The sequence below is a fragment of the Megachile rotundata genome, chromosome 1 (genome assembly GCF_050947335.1).
Source record: "Megachile rotundata isolate GNS110a chromosome 1, iyMegRotu1, whole genome shotgun sequence".
Taxonomy (NCBI): Eukaryota; Metazoa; Arthropoda; class Insecta; order Hymenoptera; family Megachilidae; genus Megachile; species Megachile rotundata.
Window position 1 is genome coordinate 3243227 of NC_134983.1, and position 22489 is coordinate 3265715.

Sequence of the window (22489 nt, forward strand, 5' to 3'; positions counted from 1 at the left end):
TTCCAGAAATTTTGAATATCCTTGCTCTCGCTAAACCGCGAGCATATTGCGAATCGCAGAAAATACATATCGCTTATCTTGGCTAGTACCAGATAAATATTAAAAAATTTGATTTTTTAATATGTTTATGGTTTTATGGTTTTTCCATTTTCAATAGCTGTTTGTACATCACTGCTTTTCGAATTGCAAACCTTTGTTTAGTTCACTCCATGCTTCATTCGATGAATTTTCCCTTTTTACGTAATTAAGTTGGCCTAACATTGCGCTCAAATTGGCTAAACTTTACTTTAGACACAACAAATTATTGACATTTCTTTTTAACCATCTAATAGCTTTTTATGCCTAAAATTCAAAAATGCAAATTTTAATGTTAAGAATCCAGTCGTTAAAAAGAAATGCGTATGTCAATTATAATACTTTTGACTGGATACTGCAATACCATAGTCGGTTAAGTAGAGAATGCTATTAGAATCATAGAGTAGGGATGGAACCAGAAGTGATACTCTTTGTTGGCACCTTTGATCTCTCAAATACTTCCTCTCTAAATTGGTTGTTCAAACGAACGGAAAATTTAAATCAAATGACTCTAATTTTATATCAATCTGTAATAATTTGGAATATATTTGTAATAAATTATCAGTATATTACTAACATTGTCTTTCGAAGTATTTGCATTAATTTTACATCGTTGAAAAATTGAAAAAGAAAAGAATATACTAAAATGATTACTCTACAAAATATATTTGGGAAATATGTATTGCGGAAATAATTATTACAAATAACTTAGATGAAAATTAAAAACTATATATTAGAAGAATTCACAGATGAATGTGTTGCTGAGATATGACAACATATTTATTACAAATAAATTACTGGTGAATGTGCAGATTTAAACTATTCTTTTTCGACCACCATACTTGTACACTATGCTCATGTGCATTTCGAAACAATCCGTCGAAATCGTAACCCCACCCCCATTCATTTGATTTGGAGTTTTAAATTGATTGTGTCCTCTGTCTTTCTCTAGCAGATGGGTATCCTTTTCTAGTGTAGCCTCTTTGATTAAAATGGTAAAACATGTTTTTCCGATCACCAGTTGTAAACAGATGTTAGTTATCTTTTTAAATAAATGATATTATAGAACCACTTTTACGCTTGCAAACGAAGCCCAATCAATTTATAGACAGAAGTCAATCATTGCGCTGCACTTGCAAGTCAAATAACTTCACATAGCTGGATTTTTAATATTGAAATTTGCATTTTTCTACTTCAGGCATCAAAAACTATTAAATAGTGAAAAGAGTAATGAATTTTGTATGCCCCAAAATAAAATTTCGCCTTTAAATTTTTCTGAGTTAATACTTTTGAGGCTTCTCTATCATATTCTAGCATATTTTCTTCTGTTCCTTTCTCAGTATCATTAACGTTATTCTACAGATCACTTTTAACTTTTCAATAAAAATGTTAAAAATTTACGAAAATTCGTTAAGCTTATTTTATAAATATGAAGAATTTGAATCACTGGCCCTTTACGGGTCCGAGACCAAAGTTTATACACCGCAAGAGGATAGGACAGAAAAACTGAAAATCACAGAGGCATAAGATTAAATAGAAGATTGTTCTCTTCATTGAAACATAAACCAATTATACAAATTTGACAAAGATGAGTATACATTTCTGTAGTAACCAGCACTATCCAATGAGGATTGATAAACGCTAAATATTCCTTCACCGTTTCCATATCCTAATACTAAATAATCGACATTTTCGTTTCTTTTGTTGTCAAGCAATTTCAAATTTACAAAATATTACAAGAACAAAGTAAATATTACATTAATAATATTTGTAAATTTAATAAAATTATCATAATATCATGTATGAATTAAAAAATAATTGAAAATTGTAGAATCTTCATAAAGGCACCAAGTAATCGATGCTGCAGTTATTTAGAGGAGCCTTCAATTGTATTTTAAGATAAGTAAACTACAATTTGAAGTCACTGATTATAAAACTTACAGGATTCAACATTTGGATTTGAAGAATTTTTTGTATTAAAAAGTAAGATTCAATCATGCAGAATGTGATTTTCTCTATAATGTAATAAAAATAATAGAGTTTCGTTGTTTCATATATTTGTGCATGAATTAATTATTCATCTTTAATACAGTGTTACACTAAATTATTTACATTTTAATTTAATTGTAATTATAGCTTCTTAAACTTTGAATTAATTTGAATCAACATATGTATATATATAAGGCACCAAAAGTGCTTCAGTGATAGTTCTAGTGATAATTCTATGAAAAATTAATATCTATAACAATATTACTGTGATATTACAATATTAACATTCCTGTTAAAAATTATATACATTTATTTACAGGAAACTGACTTTTACAAATAAAACTTTAACAAGAAAAAATCTTATTTAGTGATCAAAATAGAACCATTTCAAAACGGAATCGATGCCGCAAATTCTCGAATCAACCATCTTTCTTAAAAGTTTGAAACAGCATTGTCTATGAGCGAATACGAAAGGCAAAGAACAGAAATATCTTAAGATGTTCGTAAAAGTATCTGAAGAATGTTTGAACGACCTAAACTCTTGAATAAAGCACAAAAATAAGCAACTGAACTGCGCATTACATAAAAAAATAACGTACCATTGGACGTTTGTTAGTAAAACACACTGCAGCGTTTAAAGTAAAAAATTAACATTAGGAATATTTGTCTAATTGCACTCCTATCAGATTTAAAATCCTTAGGAAAAAGTTTGTGTACTTATAACATACAATTTGTATTGAATTCATTTTTATTCTTGAAATCAAATGAACGGATAATAACTATGTGCTAATTTTGATTTTTTATTTAACTCATGCAATAGCTTATGATAATTTTAATTTTAACTATAAATTTAATATCCTCGTATAATTCTTTCTTATCGGCAAACTAGGTTAAAACTTTTGTTGTACCTTAGAAACTTCGCGGACTTATCGAATTCATTATAAAATAATTTTAAGAAACAAAATACGCCGACTTCGAAATGCACTAAAAAGTATAAAATAATTTCTATTTCCTAATTAAAGTAATTTCTATTTTATTCAATCATACAATTACGTAACAGATATGAATGAAACTTATTTACTCGTTAGGTAGTATATTAAATACATTTCAATCTTTTCGGAGGCAGCGCAAAATTAAAAGATTTTCTTGAACATGTCAACCTTTGGACAGCCGAACATAGGCAAAGCTTGTATAGCTATTTTTTTTTCTATACATATAACTCGACAGCACGCCGCGAAGTAGGTGTTAGTGCGTATAGAATGTAACTATGGTCTATCTAGCCCTTTGCGAACGGGACGGTTCGAAGTGAACCGTACCGTGGGGCCGAGCTCCTGCCGCGATAGTCATTAAAAATTGCCAGCGCATATTTCCGCTTAAACGCGGTTTTTGTTCATAGCATTTCAAGTCAAATTCTGGACATATTATATGTACATGCACAGATTTACGTGCATGCACACTTGTACGCGTTTCTCGGCTCTATCAGTTGTTTTCGCGGAACGCATAGTTAAGTTTCTCGGCCATAGCCACGCATTTACGTGGGACACATATATGCGTTTCTCGGCTCAATCAACTGTTTTTGCCAAACGCATATATGAGTTCTTCGGCCAATTTGATGATTTACGCAGAACGCATATATGCGGCGGTAGTCCGCAAAGGGCTAGATTCATAGAGTATGCGACGGAAAGACTCGATCGCCGCATATACTATAAAGATAGAGCCCATCTGCCGCAAATTTGGTAATTCCCGTGTCGTGGGCTTCGTTTACAGGTTCTTAGATCCATGGCTTCCACATGCGAACAAAGTCAATTCAATTTCATTTATATCAGAAACGTTGCGAAATGAAGACGCAGTCGTTACATTTACGTGTATTACCAGATATATCTATAATGGTACGTATTCTTACCAGATGCAAAAGGTTTCGTTCCGATCGCTCCACCCACTTAGGCGTAATCGGCGAACATACATAGGAAAAAAAAAAAAAAAATATACTGATCGAATTGAGTAACCTCCTCCTTTTTCGAAGTCGGTTAAAAATAGCGGTCATCAAATTTATAACGATAATTCCTCGCTAATTCTTAACTAAAGTATATATTTCGCAATTTGGACAATTAACTAAATTCAGCTTTGCTCGGCTTTATTAAATTTGGTTAAATTTATAAAATTGTAAAATTGTAAAATTATGAAGTTATAAAATTTTGAAATTCTGAAATTCTGAAATTATAAATTCTTAATTGTTAGTTGCTTTACTATTAAGAATAATACATATAACTGCTCTTTCGTTTGCAATATCAAGTAATTATACAAGCAAAACAATGTCATGGAAAGGGATCTGCATGCACAATGTATTATTATCCCCTTTAAGAAAAATGCTGTTTGTATTTTGCAAACAGTGTAAGTTCACTCATAAAAACCTTTTATTTAATAACTAATTATAACAGAAATGTCTGATGAATGTGTCGACCATTTTAAACCTAACCTAACCATTTTAAATGGTCAACAATGTCGTTATAGAATTCCTTAATATGTTTTAAAGCATTCATCCATTCAATCGGAGTTTCTTAGAAGGAATAAAACTCCTTATACACGGACGATAGGTGAAAAATATGTAAATCATTGAATATAAATGCAACCATTTTTCTTAATTAATTTAAATTTCTGTATTTCCATATTCTCAAATTTTGAAATTCTCCAAATCTCAAATTCCTATATTCCCAAATTTCTAAATTTCTAAATTTCTAAATTTCTAAATTTAAAAATTTTTCAATTTCAAGAAGTTGTAAATTTAAACTTCTTATATTTTCAAGTTTCCAAACCGAAATTTTCGAGTTACTAAATTACCAGCTTTTTAGATTCTCAAGATTTTAACTATCCAAATTTAAAAATTAACAGATTTGCAAATTCCGAAATTTCCAGTTTTCCAAATGTTTTAATTCCTGCAGAAATAACTCCTGTACAAATAACTTGTAAAATAGTTAATAATTCGTTGTGTGCATAAACATTTCAGAATCTTTCCTAATAACACTGTATTGCGACTCACTGTTAGGGAGTGTCCACATTGTATAGGCAAAGCAGAAAGTGCAACAAGTCGACTACCTACGGGCAAGGCTACTAGCATCAATTACTAGCATAATGTAGATACGCCCTTAGAGTTTTAGAATATAATACCATAGCAAGGGATCAAACCTGCGGCTAACTTCTTTATCCGTTGCACTAACAACATTTAAGGAGTTATTACATTGTATTAAGTATTTTTAATTTATTACGATTCACAGCTGATTGTCAGAACCTTTAATATTATAAAAATATGATTTCAGCCCTTAACTTTGAGGGCTATTTTCACTCCTTCAATGTGAACGATGGCCGATAAAAAAATACGTGTCAAATATTTTCTTGAGAACTATCTTTCACATAAGTTTCATTAAAATCGGTGTGTCCCGGTTCAATATGTTTTCTTGTTAGCAGAAGAGTCATTTATGTGCAGTTTTCTATTCAGTGTTCATTACTTACTATGACCACTGTTTGAGGAAAACTTAGGTGTATCGCATGCGTCACCCAAACTTTCATTTCCATCTAATCTCGTGTAGCCAGTAAAAATCGGGAGCTGTTTTCCTTCGAACCTTCATTCTTGTAAAAATAAGTCTCCAGTTTATAAAACTCCTCCTAGTAAAACAGTAGTTACATATAATATAGTACAGAAACAACGTAATTAGTTCATACACCATGTGCAATATACAACAATGCTCGCACAAATTGATTTCAACCACGAGCGCCAGGACATCATTTTTCTTATACTTTATAAGAAAATTTAAAGTGAATTGAACTTTTTTAACTATAACCAGTAGTGTATACTAAAAATATACATATGCGACGTTTGCCACCTGATATAAAATTGGTATTTATTTATTATTCATTTATTATTATACATATAATTATTTATTATTATCATAAGTATATCTCTTTTATTATCGTTATTATATACTTTATAAAATACTATACAACAGCCATATTTGCCAATTTATATCGTTTACGTGTGGAAGGTGTAATAATAAGCGAATAATACTTGTAATAAAAGGCTAATTAACGTTTAGGAACTAGTATACTATTGTGCTAGAATTGGTTCAATCCTTTTTTTTGTGTAGTTCTCACAAAGAGTCTAAAGTATACATATACCTACTTCAGGATACATTTTGCATTTCAGGTTAATGGAATTTTCTTGTGTGCGTATTTTCTTTAACCCGTGGCCAGTTCTAAATCCATCACATATTTTTCTTATTTCCCTCACATTTTCATGTTACCTTTATGCAATCAACTCTTTTGTTATTTAAAAGGAATAGGGAACTATACACAATTAAACTCGAAGAATGAATCTAATACAACACTAATTTTGAACAATTCTTCTTTAGAAAATATCTAATCAAACATGACATATCATTGAAAATTTTAACACAAATTTCATTTTTATTACAGTAAAGTATTGTCTTTACTTTTCTTTTATTTTATTGTTTCATTTGAAAGACAAAGTGTGTGGAACTGTAATATGTAATTAATACCACTTCATTTATTACAACTCGAAATGCAGCATGAACTCAGATATTTTGAAATCATAGAAATGGAAAGAATACAATGACACATAAGCATTACATTCAGTTACGGTGAGCTTTAAGGAAGGCTCATTTTCCGAAGCGTAGTCGCTTTACTTGAATATCACACATTCATACATAATGCATTACATTTACGGATAGCTTTTCCTCTTCACGGCGAAGTAACGAATGGTTACGAATAAAACAGTGCTTCCCTTATGTCATGTTTCCCCTAACGGACTTTAACTGTTAATAGTATTAACGCACTTTTAGTAATAAAACATGTAACCCTAAGTGAGAGATGTTTAATGGAAGCTTGCAAAGTACTCAAAAAATGATAACTGCCTTAGCACAAGAATAACTGGTTATTTTATTTGAATGATTTTACTATTACTCCAATAGTTTTTTCTTTAATGTTTAGATCTAATAATACTCCAAACGCATAATAGTTTTATTCAAACACAATTATATTTTGAATTTTAACTGGAAGATTGTGAACATTGTATTATACAAAACAGATTCTTGTACCGTTATTAATGAAAAGTGATTATTAATTTATTACATATGACATTAGTAATCTATTTACAAAAATGTTGTAGTTGTACAGCTAAAAATTGTCTCTATTGATTACAGATATTGTAGGGTAGCGAAGGATCTTAAGGGCGAAGTTGCCAATTCTGGCATCTCGAACAAACGGTTTGCAATAAAATTGTACGAGAGTGAATCAAGTGAATCGTTCAATATATAAAATCTTTTATAGAATATATTATTTTTGTTAAAAACGTAATTAATAATAATTTACAATAAAGTTTATAATATTTCAAGGTTTAAAAGTGTAGAGTAGAAGTTACAGTTATTTTAATCATTTAAATTAATTTCATTTATAAAATTTCTATGTATAATATGTCTCTATGTACCTAATCATATGATTTACGACGAAATTATCAATGCCTTCTGTTAATGTTTGTTAAGTTAGTCAGAAATTAATTATATTGCATTTTCTCCACAATAAATTGCGTTAATGTTGCTAATAGCGTAAATATAATATATTATAAGACGTCCTAATTTAAACCTACAAAATAAACTTGTGATTCAACTGTTAATCAGGCATTTTTAAATCAAACAGTTGGACAAATTTATGTAATTTTTCGCATCAAACATTATTTTTTAAACTGATGTGGATTAATCATATTACTAGTAGAATAATGTATAGTAACTTAAAGTCGATGTATAGTATTCCATTTTTATAATAAACATATTCAGAAAAAAATTACAAATAAAAACTTGGTATTACGAAACTTCACAATATGTTACAAAAAATAATAAAGCATTTCAGGAACTTGTAAACTTGTATAAAATTGTTATATATGTATATTTAATGTTTTCTTATTATATTTATAATACTGTGTATATTTATATATTTATATTTTTAATAGTGACTCACCACTATATTGCTATTTAATACAGTTAAAAATAAGTCCAAATATTCTGCAACAATTTCTACATTATTTAAAATACTATTTAAGTGTTATGAAGTGAACATTAAGTGACTGAAAAATGCATTAAAAATATTTACACAATTATAACTGATTATAAATGATTTGAAAATATTAGGTTGTCCGGAAAGTTCTTTTCGCGTTTGTCGCTCGAGGCTTTACATTGTTGTGCTTAAGTAAGCAAACATCCAGATCACTCCAAAATCAATTGTTTGGTCCAGTGTCATTCTCTAGCACTACAAGAGGACTGTTTTCAGCATCAGTAGAAATTGAATCCCGTATTTTTCGCGTTGTGAAAGATGGAAGATCAAAAGATGCATTTGCGTCATGTCATGTTTTACTGTTTTAAAAGAGACATTACGCCTGGAAATACCGCAAAGGAGATTTGTGATGTTTATGGGGATCATTCTATAACTGTTCAAAATGTCCGTAATTGGTTTAGGAGATTTAAAGCCGGAAATTTCAATCTTAAAGATGAAGTTCGCAGCGACCGTCCATCCACCACTGATACCGATCTTATCAAGGCCTACCTCGATGAAAAACCAAGGGAAACAATTAACAACGAGAAATATTGCATGCAACTCGAAACACTTAGGGAAGCTATATTCACAAAACGTTCAGAATTGGTGAATAGACGTGGTGTCGCGTTCCACCATGACAACGCGAGGTCACACATTTCTTTACCTGTGCGAAAGAAACTTTTAGACTTCGATTGGGATGTTCTACCACATCCCCCATACTCTCCAGACATTGCGTGATCGGATTATTATTTGTTGCTTTCCCTACAAAATTTTCTTCGCAATAAAAAATTCACATGAATTAATGAAATAAAAATCGGTCTTGAAGAATATTTTAACAGTAAACAAAGAGAATTTTGGAAAAGAGGCATTATGAGGCTTCCAGAAAGATGGCAGAAGGGTGGTAGAACAGAACGGATTATATATTACTTAAGAATAATACACTGAACGCAAAATATTTGAAACTTAACACCTATTAAAAAAACGAAAAGAACTTTCCGGACAACCTAATACATAAATGCGTTGAAAAATATAATTAAATATAATCGAATAACAAATTATTTTACTTAAGACTTTATTGTAAAACATATTCAAAATATGTAGTATGTCTACTTCTCAGTAGTAGATATAACAAGTAAGTACTTATGTATAAGTTAGTATGCGCATACAATATGTTCGCTTTAAGTATTCAGATAATTATCGCTGTAAAATTAATTTTGTAGCCTTGATTTTTCATCGTCGGAAATAGGAATTTTTGAGATATAAGATTTATTCCAACGATTAGGAGTTGTACAAGATATACACTTTACGCAAAATAATTTTTTCTTTTCTGTACTGACTACTTGTCTATTTAACCAGGCGTCCAGGAGTAATTCTGTTTTCCCCCGTTCGATTGGCGTCCAGGTATTATCTCCGAACTCTCCATATCGAATGAACGACCAGGAATATCCTCCCGTACTATCCTGTATTTTACCGGGGGCGTCCAAGAGATGCTCTTTCTCGACCGACGCGACGGGCGTCCAGGAATGTTCACCAAACTCTAAAAGAGTTCAGAAATTTAAGTAACTTTCATCTGAAAAGAGAATCGTTACATCAAAATATATACTTTCGCTTCTCAATGAAATTTGCTGAAGATTTATTCTTCTCTTCGATAGGGTATATTAATAATAAAATGTGTATCACATTAACATTTTCACGAATTACAGCCATTACTTTCATGTTAATCATATTGAAAATGACTATAGTTGTCAAAAACAGACATATTTATTAGTGTAATATTAATTTTATACGTTCATAAAAGATTTGAGTCAATTATTCTTAGGAAATACTCATTGCCTCAATTCTTCTGTTTGAATTTCTTTTAGGATAGTTCCAAAGATAATGGTACTCAATTACAAAGATGTATTAATAGCGCTAGAATGATCAAAGCTACCACAAGTGGGCAGAATTTGGTGATTCAAAGCTAACAGAATCTGGAGATAGAATGTCCGAACAACTTTAGTTAAAGGAAATGTCACCCCAAGAGACACCAGGAAATTGTCCTTCTACGCTAGAACCCTTTTCTCTGTTAATGACATTTCACCAATATATAAGAATCTTTGCAAAGAAATTTCGGACTACAGAGGGATTGAAACAGTTCTAATCGATTAATCGAAATATAGATTATAGTAAGTCACAAGTAAAACTTCTAATATTAACGTCAAATACCTATGAACTCTTGTACTATGTTGCATACCAATGTTTATTATTATTATTATTATTATTATTATTATTATTACGAATGTTAAATATGATTTTCAGTGCAGTAATATTTTTGGTAACTAATTAATTAATTAGAGCAAAAATGAATAATTAAATTATTAATTTAAATAAACTGTATATTGCGTATTTCCGTTGTATAGGTGAGTAAAGAATAGTAATAAATATCAAAATTAAACATGACAACTCCTTTCAATAGGGAATTTCACACTTTACTATATGATTTTCTCGATTTTGATAAAAGATACAAGTTTGAAAGCAACTATCTTCAAAATTTATTTAAGGAAAAAGTTATATAACTTTACAGATTTGCAATACTTTAGAAAGGTATAATGAAAAATTGTTAGTAAATAAGACAACAAATATTTTAAATAATTTTCCTAATTATGAAATGTACCCTTTATTCATATTTGAAAGTGTGTGGAGCATTCGTATCATATAATTTTATGAAGTATTTTACAGCACGATACAGCGAAGGGTTAATTTTGACCCACTCGTTAATAACTGGAAACATCTTTTTATTGAAACGTCTACAAATAATCTATGCACTTCAACAATATTAAAAGCATTTCAACGACGTATTTTATCGATAAAGTAATTAAAAAATTACAAAAGCACAATGATGATTATAAAAATAATTACATTAACTTTTTATTGCTTTACAGGTACCACTTTCTTTATACTCAAATCTTTTGAGACAACACAAATAAGACGTGGAAGAAGGACCGAATAATACTCATTTTCCAAGACCAACACACACGTTCAAAAAATTGAAAACATTCATAAAAGTAGAAAGGAAAAGTATTATCTGTAAATTATTACATAGTAAAACTAGCTTTTCTTTACATTTTATGCGCCTAACGCGTTATTTTATTCCATTTTATTCTTTATATTAAGTATATTTTCCTTTTTTCGATATTACCCTGTATGTGTAATTAATAAAAAATGTTCTATGGCGCGCTGATAACGTATCAACATTGATTGAAGTTCCTGAAATACATCATCGATCATAACGATGTCTGACTATCGCTCTGAACTAAACTAGAAGCGGAAAACGCTTTCACGGAAACGAGAAATAAAATGGCCTGATATAACGCAGGACATGTCCTTAGAGGCAGAAGATTATCCAAGACGATGGTAGTCATGACGACGGCACAGTGTATCGTGGAAAGTACATTCGTTTCTTGGCTTTTCGACGTCTGAATAAGGGAGGTGAATCGAAGAGGGAGCCGAAGGTGCAGAAAGAAGCTCAACCGTGTAAAAGCTCGCCAGGGAGATTGACGAGAACTCGGTCACTTTAACCCCTTTTTCTGTTTTAACTGCACAGAAAACTTCTTTGAGGAGCATCCGACCATTATTCAACCGTTAGTCGGATTACGATTTGAACTTTTATCGTTCTCCAAGTACAATTATACCTCGTCAAGGTAATCGTTGCGATTTTAGAGATTTCAATGAAGGATGGATATAAAGACGTATAAATTTGGTAAAAGAACATTATTTTAATTAACATTTTTTTATAAAAGACAATTTATAACAGACAATTTAAGAGTTTCGTGTAGAAGGCGTGGAAAAATTATTTTTCAAAACACGTTTACAAAAAAAAATAATTTGTTGTCAATGTCGAATAGTTTGAAAGTATTATGGGAGAAGTTTTTGAAATACATTATAAATATATTTATATATTTATAATATTATATTTATATACTTGTCAATCCGACATTGACAATAAATTAATATACCGTAAAACGATGAATTTATACAAAGGAACAAATAAATTTTACAATTACACAGAATTTATTTATATAAACAATATTTTATACGAATTTTACAATTTTGCAATATTTTACTACATATTATTTATATTATTTTACCACAAATATTGTTAAGAATTTTCAAATTTAAGTTCCTGAGAAACGAAGCCTCGTAACTGAAAAACAAAATGATATGAATTATATTCTATTTTTGACTTATTTTTACAAGCAGAGCTATTTTTATTTCTATTACACCATTCATATTGACACACTTTACATGATTATCAAGTTTCCTGTCAATTACATAAATATTAAGTTAGCTATTATTGTTTATACATATAACGCACCTAACACTTATTAAAACCCGTCTACGATACCAACAACAATTAAATAAAATTTACCGCAAATCTACTAACCAAATATTATTTTAAACGAGATATTTCCTGGATTCGTAATACTGTTCCACAAATTTAGAAATATTCCAGAATAATAGTAACGTCACGATCGCAAAATCATTTGCCTCTACCAGGGACTTTCCGCTTTAATCTGAATGAGTCAGTGTTGTTTTACGCACGATTCTGTAGCAAAATACAGGTATGCGATATCACAAGAGAGAACAGGTTGAAAGCAAAAGCGAACGAGACTCGATTCAGCTCAAAACCATTGACACAGTTATCGTTTCAACCGGTTCGAAGTTGCTACTGTTTAATTAAGTAAGCTTCGACATTATATGACTCTGTCAATTATTTCTAGTTCTCAGTAACGATTTAAAAAAAAGTAAGAATTCTGATGAATACTAGGAAGCTACAGGTTTCCTACTCTCGGGACAACTTGTTGATCGTCGACCTCTTTTACGCAATCTCGGTCGCAGATGCTTTCGGAATAATGCACTTTTGATATTAACATACCTTTTTCAATGGTAATTCAAGATGGTTTTTGTTCTTCTTATCTAAATTAGCTAGGCGATAATTTAATAAATAAATAAAGTTTTCGTCTTGTTTTGTAGCATTATCATTATACTTAAGTGTGTTGAATTGCAAGGTCGTCATTTAAAAAATTCTTCAATATTGATAATTAATAAATAACCATATGAAATTTCTTATTTGTGTTGTCTTCTACATATAATACACACAATTTTTTGCTTCCATAGCTGTATATTTTTAAAGGACACTAATTTGTTTATAATGAATAAAAAGGAACATGAAAATAAATTGTTAATTATTCGTCGTAATTTGATACTACACGTACTAAGGAATCAAAAATGTAACTCTGAATTTTATTAGAAATGAGAAGATTATGAAAAATGAGGATGAAAGTAAAAGTATGACTACGTGTAACTTTAGTTGCAATTTTATAATACTTTTTTGGATCGTGGCTTATTCATAAATTAATAATCAAGCAATTTATATTGAATTTTATTCACAAAGATTGTCGAACATCAATGATCGACAACCAAAAATAATAAAACCTAGTGAGAACTATTAAGGAGATTTGGAATTATCGAAACATGTTCTTTCATTACATAAAATTTCAATTTGTCCACAAATATCATTTATTAAGATATTCGTCCTTATTATTTGGAGTGTTACAAATTAGTTAACATTAACAGGTTTTTAAATACTTTGGCATCTTAAATTATTAACAGTGGCAGTCATATATGTGTTTGTTGAAGAAAATGAAAAAGTTGGTACATAAATTTAATAAATGAAATGTCATTTACTAACAAAAAGGATACAAGACTTTGGTCAACCTAATACATCTGACATCTAATATATCGAAATATTAATAAGTAACATATCAGAAATGAAGAAAAAAACTGTATTTTTTTGTATTAATCAAATATTCTCACTTGAAGAAATCAATTTTATTAACTTAATGATACTATTTACGAAATAGACTTTTATAATTGTGAAGTGGCTATTTTTAAGAATTGATGATTCACAAATTTATTTTGTAATAATATTTTAATATATTTAAATTAACACAATTTAAAATTATAATATATCGAAAAGAGAATTGTATTCATTCTTATGAAAAACATAAAATTTAATAGTTAGTTGTAACCTTTAATATTTAAGAGAAAAATAAAAACATACGGTAGTACTTTTTCATGAGAGTGAATACACTAAAAATTAATACAGTACCAAAAAATTATTTTAGTCAAATAAAGATCAATATTGTATCCTTCCGTAATCACATTTTTGTTACATTTGTATTTTTGCCCATTATATTCTGTTATTCCTATTATAAATGGATGTATGCCCTTTCCTTTCTCACTAATAATAAATGTTATGTTTCTGAATATAATAACGAAAAAATTATTCATTTCAAACCTCTTTCTTGGCCAACATACAACGCTGAATAAATCTTAGTGCAGTAGATGGATACTTTTTTGATTGACTGTATATTTAATGAAATGATAGAGCACCCCTATCCAAAATTAAAATTAGGACTTTCAAAAGTATGGAGTTCCGTCTCGTTATATATGACCTTCGTTGTTCGTTCACTGACTCAGATGTAACGTATGTAACATTGCAATCGTTAACAGTGAAAGTCCAAACTGGTTGCACGAATAAATAAATTTCATGGATCAACCAAACTCAGTCCCGACCCGATACAGTTTTATAAGAGTGTGCGAGTTGACGAGGAAACAGCATAGACTTTGAAAGCGTTAATTCGATTTTACTCACTGAATGGCGCGTTGATTTTGAACTTGAAATCAAATTACAATTCGTCTTACCATCGCTCGCTTTGAATCTCCAAACGATATTACGCTGTTAGACTTTATTAAGCATTCGATCTCCGTTTCTACTTTGCGCTGATCTTAAATGTAACAGAAGACCTTTGTTATCAACTGTAATTTACTTTCCTATCTTCAACTTCATTTGATCTCACATCTTATGTTAAACTTTACTTAACTCATCAAGGCCAGAATAACCAAATTTTTTAACCACACACAAGTTTTTTTCTTAATAAAAATATTTGATCTTCTAACTAAATGTTTCTTTTCCGTCGGTGCTGGCGTTATTCGATGTGCATAACTTGGATGTTGCTTTAATGGTTTTTATCAATTTTTCAAAATGATTGGACGTTCAATAATCCAGACAATAATGGAATTACTGAGTCTAACTGAACATCTTACATGTGATATTATTATTTTTAACTGACTCTTTTCAGAGGCAAATAATGTTTGAAAACTGTTGTACTCAATGATTAGCAGCTCATATAATCGAGACTACTTACACTTCTCAAAAATAATAAATATTCTTGAAACATAAACAGACATGTTTGCAACGTGTTGATGTCAAAAACTTTTTGTAGTATTTTTATAAAAAAATATAAATATAAAAGTAATCTAACAAGTGGCATTGTAGACTAGAGAACTCTTAAGATGGTTGGATCAAAAACACACTTACTATTATTATTATGATATTTTTATAGCGTTAACTAAATATGCACATACCGCAATGGTATTTAAACACCAGTAAAATTTCGGAAACCTTTAGCGTAATAGGAGAAATATAATTACATTTGAAATTAATCATTTAACACTAATTGAAATAAATTTCACGTTATAAATTTTCTTAACCAACTAAAACATTATGGAAGGATATAATTTAAATAGCGCAAAAAATACGATAAACGATTTGGTGCACAATATCAAAAATAAAAGTTAGAAAATACACTTCTCATAAGCATACCGCATCGGATAATTAAAAGAAACAATATTTATTTTTCATACATTTCATTTTTCTTACACATTTTTCTTATTTTGTATCAATATTATATTAAATGTTTTGTAATCTATTATGAAAATTTCATATTAAAATTGCTTCATGCTTCATATGTACCAATCGTAACTTTTGAAGTGTATCACGATGCAATTACATAAACCAAATTTAATTCACCCTTCATCACAAATCAAATAATTTAATACGCTAACAATCTGTTTCACGATAACTAATCACCAAATGGAATAAACCCTGCGCCACAGAATTTGAAATCCTTTGCCGGCCAAACGTAATTTCCTATAATCAACACTAAAACTTGATCGATAAACTCGATTAGAACACCGGGTTAAACCGACGCAGAATTTATCAGCAATCCTAAAGGAATTTTCCGATAGAGATTTGATAGTAATTGCCGCCAACAGTAGCCCATCAAGAGGATAGTTAACAGGACAGCAACGCCAAACGAGCCAACAATTAACAAAGTCGTTAATCGCACCCGTTCGTTCCCGTATCGCTTCGCAAACTTTAATAAAACACGCCGTCGGACTTATCGATCTTCGACTTCGAGTCGAGATAGATCGAATCGCGAATTCAGAGACCAAGTGAGCGGATCTACCTGCGCAGTTCGCGATCACTCGGTGGTAACCGATGATAGCCGAACATTGCCGCTGGGTGGGGCGATATATAAAGCATGCTGATGTGACGAGACGACAATTTTACGCGGACATTCGCGGGTCGTGTGTCGTAGTCGTTCAATTCCGTTCATTCGCCAACCGGATCCACGTGGATACCACCACTGTCAATAGATAACAGCGCTACACAAATCTTGGTATGTTTGAAAAACATTTGATCATGATTTCAATTTGATGCACTATTCTTTTTTTTATTATTATTGAGGATTATGAGTAATTGTTCTTGGATAGTGCTTGTTTGATTGTTGACGAAAAAGTGAATAAGATAGATCGTTATATTCGAACATAATAGAACATGAGCGTTTGGAAATAGTTACTTTTGAAGTGAAACTTTTATGGGCGCGAATCGGAGCGAGAGCGTGTTGCAACTAACCATTATACACGAGTGTCATGAAAATTGCAGACTCTTTAAGCAACTTCCTAATTTTCGAATGTCTACATTTCTAAATTCCCAAATTGTTAAAAATTTATCTCCACAAATGTTCAAACTTGTAAAAATTTATATTCTAAATTTATTAGCTTTTTAATTTCTGATGTATTGAATTTCTAAAATTTTGTGTTTTCGAATAACTAAAATGCTAAATTGCTAAATTACTATATTTCTAAATTTCCAAGTGTCTGAAACACCAAATCTCTCACCAAATCCTCGTATGTTTAAATTCTCTAATGTTTGGAATTTCAAATTTTGAAATTACCGAAAACCTAAATTTTCAAATCTTCAATTCTTTTCCTTTCCAAATTCCCAAATTTGGATCATCCAATTTTCTAATCTTCACGTTACAAATGTTTAAGTACCCAGAAGCATTTTTTTATTAATACAACATGTTCGTATGAAATTTTAATTATCGGATGTTAACACTACTTTCTTAGGTAAATCACTTTTTATTATAATCTAAATATTCGTCGTAAAAAAATTATTAATGGAAAAATAAATTCGATCTAATTTTATTAGCCACTGTAATTTGCTGCAACTATGTAAACGTGTTCTTCCGTATTGCTGTTAAATGCATGTTTCTTATAAATTTAAGTACAGCACACTGTTATACATAGAAATTTATACATTCCTTATGTACAAATATGTATTTTAGGAATACATCTTAGAAATGTATGTATTTATAAATACATATGTATTTATAAATGAAACGTATGTATTTTATAAATTATCTTACTGAAATCTGTTATTATATCTATTAACGATTACTTAGTAAAACAGTAAATAAAACACTCTTATCTGTTACATTTGAAAGCTTTCGCTCAATAGATTAATAGTTTATCGCTTTTAATAAAATGGCATTAATGTTTGACCATATATAAGGACGTAATTGTCATAGGCATATTTATTATATGTTAAATTCATTATTGTGTGTAATAAACTATTTTTACACATTTCTATTACTTCTTTAGATTATAAATTTAAATTTTATTATAAAATTAAATGTTAGCGTTATTCGATTGTTAAAGAAGTAACAGATAACACTAATTACAATTTTAGTACTTTTATGAAGTTTCTCATTAGGCCTTTACATATTTTTATCATTTCTTAAATTAAAAATATTAAGTGCAAACTTGATTTTTTTTAATTCGGAAATTGTAAAAAATTGGTAACTAATATATATGCATATAGATAGTTTTATAATGTCATTGATATTTATTAAAAACTTTAACAAGGAATTTTCATTTTACCACGGAAAATTCTTTGAATATCTAAGTATAAAAAGTGAAGTATCGCAAAGAGACATGAGCAATTTTTACTTTCTTTGAAATTTTTTTTGTATTCCATAAATTCTGTAACAAATATTATCTAATATGTTTACTTGAGGAACAATTACAGAAAGATAATACATTCTAATACAAGTAAATTTACAGCAATATCATTAGAAGAAATCTAGTAATTGAAAACTCTAATAAAGAAAACAAAATATTCTTTACATGTTGCATATTTTTTCTAATAATTCCAAAAGTGCTATTGAAACTGTGCTACAATTTAATCGATTGAAAATCAATGAAGAACACACGTGACAGAAATACGTGTGTAAGTGTATGCATTGATTGTATACCAATTAGAAACTAGTTTAAATATTGAAAAAATATCTAGATAAGGTAAATGTCTATAGAAAATGTAGAAGACTTGAATATTTATAACTTTGAGATAAACTATGTTGCGTAATAAACAAGTGCATTACTGAAGCTTGCAACGAATGATACGCGTTAATACGTATTCACATTAGTTTAAAGAGACTGTGATACGTTTTCTAGCTCTGCAAACGCAAAGCATTCCAAGGATAGGACTGTCCTTTCGCTCCTGTAGTCACCTATGCGATTAATCGAAGGATTCGTTTACCTTTAATCGATTTTGTTTGGTGTTTCGTTCGTGTAAAAAGAAACATAATGTTTCTTTTATCTGATCAGATAAACGATTAATGGTTCCTATTTCGCATAGTTATCGCCCCATCAAAGAATTATACTGCTAGTAAAAATATTTTAATAAAATTTATACTACTTGAGATATTCGTTTTATTATTTTTAGCACTTTTACATTTTTAAATTTATTAACGTTTAAATTTTAATACCATTTAATATATTGTTAAATTTATTTTTCCTGCAACAAATTTGCTGTATATTTGACCTGAAATTAAAAAGAAAGAATGCTTATCTTAATCAAAATAATCCTTCTTATCTTTAATTGTCTTTCATGATTTACAAATCAGTATATAAACTGTTTTGTTAAGAGATTGCGTATGTCTAAAATCGTTTGGTACAAAGCTATTACTTTACTTCAAATAATGACTTATAAAATCCAATAATTAAACAATCGATCAACCTGAGCTGAAGATTTGTAGAACCACTATTCTTTTATGTATTAAAATGGTTTAAAAATACAGATCAACGTTATTTGTTCGTTTATTTTACCCTGAAATTCAGAATGAGGAAAAGTAGATCATATTTAATGAAGAATTAGAACGAGATGTGTAATCAGAGGTTTTGAGAAACTGTTGATTTTTGAAATTGTTTGTTTTTGTACCGAGTTTCAGGAGCATGGGTTAAGTGAAATAAATTCGGGGTAATTAGGAATTGAAAGGTAGAAGAGTTGAGTAATTCTTGTTGGGTAACTTGTGGAAGTACGTAAGATCCTGATTTTTATGTAAGAACATAATAATTACGACCTTGCTTGAGCCTGGCAAGAATTACAGAAAATGAATAATCGGTCATGGTCGATTTAGACCAAATGTTACAAAGATATTATGACACGTCTTGAATCACCAAAGTATATCCAATTCACGTACACGATTTAATTCTTATCCTCTACCGTTTCAGTTATTTTTGTAATAATTTTGTAGTAATTTAATAGAATAGCTAATTTAACTTTTGTAAAAATGTTCTAGTTACTTTTAAAAGGAAAGTAATAATCATTCATGGTCGATTTAGACCAATTATAAATATTGTAATGATATGATTTCTCTTGAATCGTTCAAAAATGTGTAATTCACATGCATGAATTAATTTTTCTTCACTCATATTTTTTGCAATTTAAAAATCGGTTAAATTAATTTTAGTAAGAATGTCAATAAACTTATTATACGAAAAGGAAAAGTATAATCAAATCAGATTCACAAACATTAATTTTTATTTGATCTTTATTAATTCATTCATTAATTAAATTTTATTTGATTTTTACTTCGAATAAAGTAGTACGTTAATATAGCTTTAGTAAAGATATTTAATTGTTTCGAATTAATTGCAAATAATGTTTTCCAAAATTAAGGAATAATATAAAGTTTGATTATACACGAATCGAAATTTCAAGATACAAATATTTGAACAAAATTAGCAATTATTTTACCACCAATCATTCAATATTATCTAAAATACCATAATTATCTTTTCGATCTTAGCATTCAGAGCAACCAGCGTTAAATGTATATTTAGTTTAAAAATATCATGTAATTGACAATGCAGATAAATATAAGGCGGCGATTAATAATACTAACATATATCTCCGTTACTACTAGTGATAGAAGAAAATAATTAAGAAATAAATTATTTATCTCAAAGGGACATCTTAGATACTGTGATATGATGTATACTTTTCAAGATCATATTTTTCGAGAGTTCAAGACGATACATTTTTTTAATTAAAGTGCATAAAAAGAAAATATCATCTATTAAACGATTCCATATAAAAAAAGTTTTGAGATGCCATACAAAAAGAATGTACAATTCAAAAAATATTTTAATTTTTTTTTGCTTAAAACACATCAATGGCCTTAAAATCTTGAAAAAATATAACCTTGAAGGCAACTATTTGACATGACAGTATGTTTTAATAAAATAAATAATTCATTACTTAAGTATGTTTTCATATCATTAATACTATTATAGACACTGGAAAATCCCATATAATCATTTCTAATTTTGACAAAAGTTAACATTTAAATAATTTAAGATTTTGAATGTTACTCTAAAATTTATAGAAAACTTTTCTAATTAGTAACTTTATTCTCAATAAATCTAGTAAATAATTTTTATGATATTTTTTATTGGATGAGAGTTTATATGTTGACAAAACATGTAATGCTTTATATTATTAATATAATATGAAATTATTTATAATTCATAATAGAAAATAGTTTCTAATAAAATAACTGACAGCTCTATAAATAATTGTGGCATTCCAAGTAATAAAATAAGACGATTGAAATTCCCCATTGCGACAAATTTAGTTCTCATTGTACCAATATTATTTCAATTGAAAAAGCTGGAAACAATCTCTGTAACAACAATGTGACGGCGATGAAGTTAATTTTATCGAAATATTTACGTGACAGTTTTATTGAAATCAAAGTAAAGATCTAATATTATCTGTTGAGTTACAGTCTACGTAAGAAGTTGTAAGAGGAAACATATTTTCCTTGTATTTACGCAGTTTGGACATCATCGAAGACATCTTTTTTTTCAAACGAAAGCAAATTAATTATACGTGAAAGTCCCACACGTTCACCTCTGCATCAGGAGCTCAATGAACTCAAATGGTTAACGTATTGAAATGAATCTGGTTGCATTTCCAGTTCTGAGAGTCTTTTGACGTCATCTCTGTGATCACGGGAGTTCCCAGCGGGGATTTCTGCTTTCTTTGACGTCCGAGATTTTACGTTAACTCGTCATTTCCTTCTTTCCACGTAATACAATATATCGATTCAATTACCTTCATATAAACTGAACATTAAATATCGAAATATGAAAACGATATCGAACTTCAATTATAGTACAATGTACAGACAAACGCTAAGCGTTGCAAGGTCCCCTAGATAAAGTGATGATACATCTCTCTATATCAAAGAAATAACCTTATTTCGCTAATATATATTTTATTCAATTGCTGAAAATTTGAATGTTCTATTAAATGTTTTTAAGTAAAACACTTTAGTACTTTTTTAAGTTGAAAAATTAGAAATAAAGCAGTGTTATTATATGTATTATTTAAAAATCAGAAATACGCAAAACCATTCATCCAGTTAACTGACAACGAACTGTGACAGGTGTTTTTAAAAGTGATATATTTAATGGGATGTATTGGAAACATTTTATATTGAAACATATTTTCATTGAAAAAACATTTTGGTGAAGAACATATATGACTTAAAATCTCTGTCGGAATTAAACATTGCAATATACATATACTATGCACATTATATTATAATATATGTATATACATTATATCGAGAAAGAACAATATAGTAAATATATGCAGTGACGTTGTGTAGTTATTATTATCATTAGCACTATTATTTAAGCGGTACGCTTATTACGTTTTATTGAATCATAAAAATAACTAGAAAGTCATTTAAACACCTAAAGCTAAAATTAAACATTTAGATTTAAAGTGATATTGAAATGTTAA

General features: G+C 29.2%; 1 protein-coding gene across 3 annotated transcripts in view; it reads left to right on the plus strand.

Annotated features, from left to right (window-relative positions):
* Positions 1–16610: 16610 nt before the first annotated feature.
* Ddc (aromatic-L-amino-acid decarboxylase) overlaps positions 16611–22489 on the plus strand; it is a 28352-nt gene continuing 22473 nt past the window's right edge. For 2 of the 3 annotated variants that reach the window (XM_076538238.1, XM_076538246.1), the window contains exon 1: positions 16624–16727. The gene's annotated coding sequence lies outside the window, so the exon portion shown is untranslated. Of the gene's footprint in view, positions 16728–22489 lie in introns of all 3 variants that reach the window. The other variant, XM_012288391.2, reaches the window with a different exon arrangement.